Raw genomic sequence first — 10,745 nt, forward strand, 5'->3', positions numbered from 1 at the left:
CGGAAAGTAAATAAACCGCAGACAGAAATGAGGCAGGCCGAATCGTCTTGCGTTTCACGCATGCGCAGTACTGGAACGTAAGCGTTTTCGGCCATTTCAATGAGGGACGCAAAACTCTGTGAAAACAACTGAAAACGCTAGTGTGGATGCGGAGCATTTTCAGACGAAAACACCGTTTTCAAATCTATCCGGGCTAGTGTGAAGGTAGCCTCTGCTGATCGTCTTGTCCCGCGATGACAGCTTCTCTCGCCAAGCTTGGGGTTTTGTCCTTTTTTAATTAAAGGATGTTAGCTACCGCTCACCGTATGTCTGCAGGCTTTATTAAATGGAAACTTCCACAACAAATGTTTTTATACATAAAATATAGCAGAAACTGAAAAATAATAGTAAAGCAGAAAATTATAATAAAATGCAGAGTGGCCAGCCATGGGGTACAGGGGGATTCATTGTGTTTTTAAGACACGTGTTTGGGGCCAATTTTTAGTCCCATTTTTCATTTTTGCATGTCTGGGTTAAGACAGCAGGTTACTATTAACAGCAGATCGTGATTTTGGTTTAAATATTGCCTTTTAGTATGTGAAATATATCATCTAAATTTAGTCGCCACAACAGTACACTGGTAATGCAAACATTTAGCATTTAGCATAACATGAGTCAAAAAGGCAATTAACGATGTAAGAGAGACAGACATTCATGACACTTAAAAATGAAGCTCTTTCCTACAGAGGAATTGCATAGAAAGTCAAGATGTCAGGGAGTATGGTTTCCTTCACCATCAAAAGGCACTCAGAAGCTGGGGCCAACTCTCGCAGGAAGAAGCAAAGAGGCTTGCCTGGGCCATGAAATACTGCCATTGGACTACTGAAGACTGGAAGAAGGTATTATGGACTGATGAATGAAAATTTGAAATCTTTGGTTCATAATGCAGGATGTTTGTACGCCGTCGAGTAAGAATGGTTCCACAGTGTGTGGTGTCAACTGTCAAACATGGAGGAGGAAGGTTGTTTGTGAAGCGTATGTGTCTTTGAAAGTAATGATCAGTGAAAGGAATTAAAATGTGTAATAAGGCAAGTGGAAAAATATAAAAAAAAACAAAAATATTTGAACATTGAATTGTAGAAACATGCAGTGGAAAGTTTTGGTCTGAAGAAGAAGATACCAGTTTGGCTGTGTTGTCATTCATGCAAACATTACTGACTAAAAATTTGCATTTTCTAGTATATCAAAACAAATAGGGGAGTATAGTATAAGATTGGTAGTGCTTAGAAGAAAACTACAGAGACAGTAAGTCAGTCTACCTGCCAGCTGGTGTATCAGTAATTACTGCATTTTAATTAATGCCATAATACATTTGACTTGGATACTTTCTAAAGCCATGAGTGGGACTCATAGTCAGAGCTTCATTGGTAAGTTAAAGTATCTTAAACTTTCTTGAAAAAAAGGAACAAACTTAAAATGAAGATGATGGCATTTAATGTGCACATCATTCACATATTCACACAAATTCCGTTTTTTTCATCTTTTAAATGTCTATATGTCAACAGGCATTTCCATCATGTTAACATTAACATCTGGAATACTGGTAGGTAAACTTTTCTTCTGTGATCAACACATTCTGGTCCACATTTACTAAGTGCAAACTTGTGCAAACTACCACATGTGAGTTAGAAAGAAAATTTTAAAATAAAGATTTTTTTTTCCAGTGATGATCCAATGATGGAACAGTTACATTCGTAATAAAACGAAAGTGCAGACTTAACATGGGTTTCTATCAGAAACACCATGACAGCTGAGATCAATAAGATTCTGATTTTATTTTATTTATTTTTTTTGCTCCCAGTGAAAATATAAATATGGCCCTCTCTGCTTTTATTAATAGTTAAATTTTTTCTAATCAATTAGGTCAACTTCTTCACAACCTGGCACTGAAACAAACAGCTGTCCAATCTTCATCCAGTGGCTCTGTGGGTATTGCTGGTAAGGCAGTTGATGGAAACAGAGATGCAAACTATCAAAGTGGGTCTTGCACACTTACCAATGTAGAATCTGATCCCTGGTGGAGGGTAGACCTGGTAAATGTCTATACGATTGGGACTGTAATGATAACCAATAGACAGGATTTGGAAAACAGGCTGGATGGTGCTGAAATCTGGATCGGAAATTCTACAACAATCAGTGACCCTGAAAGTATCAGGTGAAAGAGCTTGAGCTATGTCCATAAGTCAATAATCATCATATCAGTAGGACTTATTTATTTTCAGTCTTATACTTTTCTCTTTTTGACTGTTTCATACACAGGTGTGCCGTCATCTCTCACATTCCCAAGGGACAAGCGTTTTACTTTCCATGTAACTCTATGAAGGGACGCTATGTCACTGTGTTTCTACCAGGAAGTGCAAAAGTCCTAAGTCTCTGCGAGTTTGAAGTGTACTACGGTAAACACCTTTAATTCTATGCTGATACAAAAAGACTGTAATTCACTGAGTCAAAGAACACATGACGGCATTCATGTCAGGCTGCTTTTTATTACTAAAAACATTATAATGATTCTTTTTTTTTATTATTATTTATATCAATAAGGGGTGTGACAGGCCAACCAAAAGAAATTATTGTCTCCTTGGTTTTCCTTCAAGGATACCCATTACCCAATGTGGCACTCAAAGGAGAAGCTACCCAGTCATCTACACTCTCTGTTGCCACGGCGTCCAAAGCCATCGATGGCAGACGGAACTCGTTCTATAGCAATGGGTTCTGTAGCCACACGGCTGAAGACGAGACCAACCCCTGGTGGAGGGTGGACCTGTAGCGAAGCTTTACAGTCACTGCTGTAAAAGTCACCAACAGAGGAGACTGCTGTGCTGAAAGACTGGATGGAGCTGAGATCAGAATAGGAAACTCACTGGAGAACAATGGAAACAATAATCCCAGGTGATGATGAGAATTTATATCAGTCAACATTCATTGGGATTTTTTTCTTTGTTTGTTTTATTTTAGAATAAATTGGACAGCAATGTTTCAGAGATTAGAATATACATTTTATCCACCACAGGACTAGTTCAGGACTTCATGTTACCTCCTTAACTGGAAGTCCACAATACTAACATAATGCTGCCCCCACACTTTCTGCTGTCAGGTGTGCTTCCATCTCACATATCAAAGCAGGTAAAACCTACACATACCGGTGTGATGGAGCCAGCATGGAGGGTCGCTTTGTGAACGTGTTTCTTCCTGGACAGAAGAAGACTCTCACCCTGTGTGAAGTGGAGGTGTATGCTGCCCCAGCAGGTAGAGCTTTAAGTGACTGGATCTGATCTACTGAAACACATCTGCCTGATACTGATTCATACCTGTTTGTTCTTTTTAACACTTTAGTGGAGCCGCTTTCAAACGTGGCTTTAAACAAACAAACAATACAGTCATCCATTTGGTATTGGCCAATGTTGGGGCCTTCAAAAGGTGTCGATGGATGCAGAAATGGTGACCTCAACATAAGATGCTGTTCTTGAACTTTAGAAGAGGTGGGTCCCTGGTGGAGAGTAGACTTGTTGGCTGTCTATAAAGTCAGTGCTGTCACCATCATCAACAGACAGGATGCTGATATTGAAAGGATTCTTGGGGCACAACACAGCCCAGAAGATCACTGGCTGCTCTCTGCCCAGCCTGGAGGTCATTGCAAACTCTCGGTACCTCAGCAGAGCTGGCAATATCATCAAGGACCATTCTCACCCCAGCAATCAACTGTTTGAACTATTACCGTCAGGCCGACGGTACAGGTCACATAAAACCAGGACAAACAGATTCAGGGATAGCTTCTTTCCCAGAGCTATCACCATAGTAAATAAGCACAAAAACAATTGAACCTGCTTAGCCATACCATACTGTCACTGTCATTATATTATGCTGCTATTCATACTATCATTATATTAATGCTGCTATCCTGTAAATATCATACTTACTTTTGGAAGTACTTACGTTTGTTTTATTGTACCTTTTATATTTTACATTTATATTTATTATTGCATTTTGCACCAAGGGAGTGGCACTCCAGTTTCGTTGTACCCTGTACAATGACAATAAAGGCTATTCTATTCTATTCTATTCTATTCTATTCTATTCTATTCACAGATCCTGATCGGGAACTCACTGGAATAAAATGGTAACCAAAACCCCAAGTGAGACATGATTTCTGATAAATGGAACATTTCTCCATAAACACAAATTAAAATATTTTTCCTTATTTAAAAAACAAGACAGCAATGTTTGAACATCGATTATAAATCAAAACTATCTTTTTCTTTGTTTTTTCTCCAAATCCATCAGTTGTGGCATGATCACATCATTAGATGGTACACCAACATACACATTCCAGTGTAATGAAATGGAAGGTCGCTACGTCAATGTGATCATACCAGGAAAAAAGGCTTTCACAACCCTGTGTGGAGGTGTTTGCTTTTCTATCTGGTAGGGTCTTTGGGTGTTAGTCCTAGAAGTTCTTTGGTTGTGTGTGTTTAAATTATCATTGTAAAATTTTCTGATGTTTTGCCTTTTTCTCATATTTGCTATTGTAAATAGGACCAGATTCATTTAATGGACTTCGCTGACTTTTTAGCTTTCATTGTCCAATTTCACTTCAGACTATTGCAATTTAACGTGTTTAAATAAAAAGGAAACAAAACCACCAAATATGGGTTAAACAAACCGAATAATAAAAAAAACCATTCTTCACTACAGTGCCAGACGTTATCATTGCTCCAACGACTTCTCCACCTCCTCCCACCCCTCCTCCGCCTGTGAGTGTGCAGCTTGGTGGCAGGAACGTGACGGTGGTGGGAGAGAGGCTCTGCTGGTCTGATGCTCTGATGTACTGTAGACGTTATTACTGGGACCTGCTCAGCCTTCACAGCCAACAGGAGCAAAGCGAGTTGGAGCAGCTGCTGGGCCTCATTCCTTTCTCCCTCACAGACCACGTCTGGCTGGGACTGCGCAGGTACTGATAGCTATAGATACATTTAGTTGATGTACATCACAGATTAAAGAATGAGCAGGACATAATATAAATAAGAGGACGAAGCTCTCCAATCACAAATGAAATGGAAAAATCTATCAAAGAACTAGAAATAAATATCAAATGACAACGAAGAAACAGAAGAAAGAACCAAATAAATGGAGAAAGAAACAACAAGAAAAGCCTGAAAGAGAAGCAAACAACGTACGATTGAATGAAAATCTCTACAAGTGGTTCAAAGAAGAAACCATTTCTGACAAATGGACTGATTCTTATACAGCACTTTTCTATTCTCCTGAAGTATCCAAAGTGCTTTACACAACACGCCACACTCACCCAAGCACTTTCTTCTATGATTTTAAGTGCTTACAAACTCACATCCATAATCTGATGGGTGCATCAGAGGGCAATTTAGAATTAATATCTTCCCCAAGGATCTTTGGCATGTAGACCAGGGGGAGCCAGGGATCAAACCACCAACCGTAGATGCCCTGCTCTACCCCAGAATGCCTACAAAAAGGAAAATATTTACCCATTTTCTGATCATTTATCAAATTGCAGATCATAGAGGCTATTTTTTTTACTATCAATAAAGCAGGCATATGACCTAATTTTACACTCCTGCAAAATACCAAGAGGTCAGATGCCCTACCTTAATGATTTGAATTTAGGAAAAATGAAGATCTTTAAGTCAAATGCTTTGTGTTCTTGTGTTTCTCATTTGCATTGCTGCCTGTCCCAAACAACAACACAACTGCTGTAACACAAGAGGGGCAGTTTATTTATGCTACAATATTTAATCCACAAACAAGAATTTTGAAAATTACACCTGAAAGGCCAACCTTCAGCTTGGAGAATTTAGAAAAAATTTTTGTGTCTTTCTGACCAGATTATTTAAAACATAGTTATATACATTGTTATTTTAAAGATAAATATCAATCATGTAGCTTTTGTGAAACTCAATATAAACAGGTGCTCCCTATTCTACAGAAGCCATTTCCATTCAGTTTACATCTGTCCACTACTTTCTCTTCAACAGATCTCTCAGAGGAGACGAGTGGTTCTGGATGTCTGGATATTCCATGAATTTCTTAAATTGGCCACAAGATTTTGTTCCTGACAGCTACTCCAGCACCTGTGGAGGCATGGCCAGCACGGACCACTTCCTCTGGCAGGACCAGCCCTGTGAGGAGAACCTCAACTTCATCTGCCAATCAGGTTTTACTTACACCATCTTAAGGTTTATGTGCAATTATTATGCATTACTTTGATTTAATTGTTACTCATGTCATTTCAGGTGCTGACGATGGCGTGCAGAGAGTTTATTTCTCCAGCACCAAGGATCCAACAAGTCCATAGGAAAGGAGAGGACACAGTATAAACTGTGATGCATAGTTTTTGTTAGAAATAGTTATGACTTAAAACCTTTTTTGTACTCCTTTAAAACTATTTTGCCAAAAATTCAGTAAATGCACAAAAACACCATGTTTTCTTTTTCATATCACCAGTACTGATGAAACACTAAGTTGAAGTCATATATAAATAATTTCTGTGTAGATTTTTCCTGTCTGATTCATAGTAATGCTCATAGCAATTCTAGTAATTGTATTTATACAAAGCAAGTGAGCTTACTCCTTTACATTATATATAGCAATATATGCCTACAGAGATGGGCAGTAACGCGTTACTTGTAATGTTGTTACTTTTTTCAAGTAACGAGTAATGTAAGGGATTACCATTGCAAAAACGGTAATTAGATTACTGTTACTTTCCCGTAGGAACACTGCGTTACTGCGTTACTAAAACCGTGAGTTTTTTGCGAGAATGTCTCATGACAGTGATGTAAGCGAGTGCGACGTTCGTGACAACAGCTGTCTGCAGATCAACAATGGATAATATATCGGTCGTGTCCAAATTCATGGGCTGCATCCTCCTGAGGCCGCTTTTGTAGACCGATTACGTCACAGCGACGCGCCGAAGGCTGTCCAAATTCGTAGACTCCTCCGAATGCAGCCGACAAATGCGTCCTCCTTTTCCCCGAATTTGAAGGATGGGTCGTGTGTGTCCTTCGTGGCCCACCATATCCCAGAATTCATAGCGCGGCCCAGCCAAACTCCAGTTTCCGGCAATGGCAGCCGCTACTAAGTTTTAAAATTACTTTTATTAATCTTTCTGGGTCACAAAATAAACTTTTAACATATTTTCAGGCGAGAATGTGGGTGTGTAAACTTCAAATATCTGCTCGGTTTATCAAGGTATTGCATATTTGCAAAAGTGCTTCGACGTTTTCGGAGACGTCTGTTACCCACCAGCTTGATAGCTAACCGAGAGCTCGAGGGTCACTGAAGCCGCCGAGAACGGCACAACTCCCGGCACATCATTTTCAGATCACCGCGGACTTTCGCTACTCAGGTTAAACGTAATATATAAGTCACTTAGACAACCTAAAAAGGATATTGTTTGGCTTTTTTCAGTGTTTTATTTGTTCGTGAGTAAATCGGTTTGGCTGAGATTAAAGATATTAGATTAGATTAGATAAAATAAAACTTTATTAATCCCCCGGGTGGTTTTCACACAGCTGAATAAACGTCAAACAGAAAACTGATTAAACAGAAGTGTGAGATGGTCGAGAATTTATGCCAGTGTCCTGTTATATTTTACATAGCAAGGAGCAGACGGCTGAGTTAATTAAACTCCACCGAGACAGCGGTGACGTTAATCAGAAGGCTAGACCGTCCAATTTCACAGCCGTTTACTTCCGGCCTACCCGACCTTCTGAGGACCCGGCCCACGTAGACCGCGAAGGCCGGGTCCTCAGGAGGATGCAGCCCATGAATTTGGACACGACCATCGAGTGCGGGAGAGAGTATGAGCATGCAGCGTTTAAAGCGTGGAAGTACTGACCTTATTTTGAGTTTGATTCCATAAAAAGTGACAAAAACATTAGTGTCCGTTGTGCATGGGAAGAAAACTTCTTTTTACAGCGAACCCCCCCCTAAACTTCCAAGCAAGCACCGAGTGCGCTACGACTGTAATGGGAAATTCACAGAGAAACTCGCGGAGTCTTCCACTGACCGCTGCGGCACACCTGCACCAGGGCAAACCTCCGCCTACCCAAGTCCTGCTTTACAGGTGAAAATAGAGCAACTAGTCTTTGACTTTATTTATTTTCTGCTGTGTTTTACTTGCATCTATTTGAAAGAGTGAGTGTAAACACAAAAAAAATATTTTATTTTATGTGCTGGAATGTGCAGAAAATAGGTTTAAATGTTAAACAAATTTCTTCCAGTCAGAGAATGTTGCATATAATTTATTTTTTGCTTGATGAAGTTAAAAGATTAAAACTAATAAAACAAGTTTTAAAAAGAGACTTTTCCATTTGATTACATTTTGTACGATGGATTATGTAGAAAAAGTAGAATTGGGCTGAAAGATCTATCGCTTTATCACCTATTCAGGTTGTAAATCGTGTTTTTTAAAAAGTAACTAAGTAACTAAGTAATTAATTACTTTTGAAAATAAGTAATCAGTAAAGTAACGGGATTACTTTTTGGGGGAAGTAATCAGTAATTAGTTACTGATTACTTTTTTCAAGTAACTTGACCAACACTGTATGCCTATAATAACTAGGTCTAAAGTTATGACTGTAGTGATGAAATAGTTCAGTAAAGCCAGAACTGAATTACAAATTCATCAAATTATGAAATATTCCAATATCAAATAGTTTACGTGTGGAAAAGAGCACACATTTTTAAGCACTTTGTGGATGTGGTTTGTGTATTTTAACAAGACGTTCCAAACAGTTTATTTATGCTCTTTAAAAATGATAACATAGATTCAGTGGGTTGATGTTTTTTTTATATACATCAAAATTAGGGCAAAAAATTTATAATAAATCAAATCAATTTACAGTACTAACAAGATGCTAAAATGTTTAAATAAATAACATCAACTTACATCACTGATGCATCCCCTATCTTGGTTTTTGTCTGCAGCGCTAACAATACAGTGATCTAGTGAGACACAATAGATAGACATTGCAATAATCATGAAGTATTCCTTTACACTGAGTGACAATTAACTGGAAGGTAACTGTAGTCTGCATAATGTACAGGGTGATCTTTGTTCTTTGTCTGATGGTAAGGAGGTAAATAGCCTTCAAGGCCTAAAGAAGGTGTTTAGACTCCTGGGTGAGTCCAACAGATACAGGATATGATGTATGCTGGTTGTAGAAAGGTTTTAAAGCTTTAGATTTAAACTTTAAATCGTTGGGGTTTTTTTGGAAGCAACCTGCTTAAACGTGCATGTGTCATGTTCTCATGGACCAACGCAAATAAAGCAGTACAGTCAGCCCAGGACACTGTTACAAAGGAGAATCTCAATTTAAAGACTTCCTGTTTAATTTCTCTGGGAGTGAAAGGTCCTAAGTGTAGGTGAAGTCAAAGTGTGGCATGATAATCTCTTTTCATTCTGATGCTGATATATAAGGCTGCTTTTAAATCTGCTTTTTGATTTATGGTAATAATCTGTGGGAAATGATTGAGAGATGCAAAAGCAAACCAGCAAAGAATTAAATTGTTTAAACCATCTGACAAATCTACTTAAAAATTAATCAAATTTTTATTTTCATATATGACTTTAAAATGATGTCATGTTTGCTACATCTGGCATTTTTTGGGAAAATGTATTGTGCAATTTATTTATGTTTTACAAGGGGGGGAAATCACATTGATGATGGAGAAGGCTGAAAAACTCTCTCTATATATATCAAATATGATACACTAGGAGTTAAGCAGAATTTCAGGTAACTATACTTTGTACTTATTTTTCTGAAAGTTTTACTTTTATTGTGTACAATTTCAAAATAGGCTCATTATTTTAGGTTTAAGACGTTTGAGCGAAGTTTTTAGTCATTTAATATCATTGCATGCCTGCATGCCTTCAAACATTTAACCCACATAGCAGACAGGTCTGGCCCGGATCTGGTATCAAGCCGGCACTGCTGGCTGACTTCTGGCATAGTAAGTGGTATGTCATCCAGATATGGGCCAGGCATAGATGACACTGTTTATGCGATGGTATGCCACATCTGGCCCGATTGTGGTTTGGTTTATGTGGCCCAGGCCCATAGAAAACAGGTCTCGCCCGGATCCAGCATCAAGCTGGCACTTCTGACTGACTGGTGTCATGGCAGAGTGTATGTCAACCAGATGTGAGCCAGGTCTGGTAATGATGGCACTGTTTATGTTCCTATTTTCCTATTTTAGTTAGAAGACCCAAATGCCATGTTGCAATACTATACTGCTATGGTAGCCAATGTTTCAAATACATGTTTGACAGGTTTGTGAGTTTACACTTTATCCAAACCCTAGTGACGGTTTACTCATTTTTACCACTGGGTAGCTGTAGCTCAGGAGGTAGAGCAGGTCACCTAGTGATGGGAAGGTTAGTGGCTTGATCCCTGGCTCCTCCAGTCTGCATGTCAAAAGTGTGAATGTGTATGAATGTAGTTAGGAAGCACTTAGTTTAGAGAAAGTCTGTGGTTGGGTGAATGTGGCATGTTGTATAGAGCACTTTGAGTAGTCAGGCCATTCACTGTCGGAACAGAGTATCGTCTTGTTACTTCTGCACTATTATGTTCTGGCACATGTTTTTATTACATGGCTTGATTAAGGTACACTAGGGTGACCATATTTCGATTTCCAAAAAAGAGGACACTTGGCTCAGTCATGAAGAACTT

At 38.8% G+C, this 10,745-nt stretch overlaps 1 pseudogene; it reads left to right on the plus strand.

Moving 5' to 3' along the window:
* The first annotated feature begins 426 nt into the window (after positions 1-426).
* On the plus strand, positions 427-6,374 carry LOC116319486 (annotated as a pseudogene).
* Positions 6,375-10,745: the final 4,371 nt, after the last annotated feature.

Source organism: Oreochromis aureus, linkage group 3 (assembly GCF_013358895.1).
Source record: "Oreochromis aureus strain Israel breed Guangdong linkage group 3, ZZ_aureus, whole genome shotgun sequence".
NCBI lineage: Eukaryota > Metazoa > Chordata > Actinopteri > Cichliformes > Cichlidae > Oreochromis > Oreochromis aureus.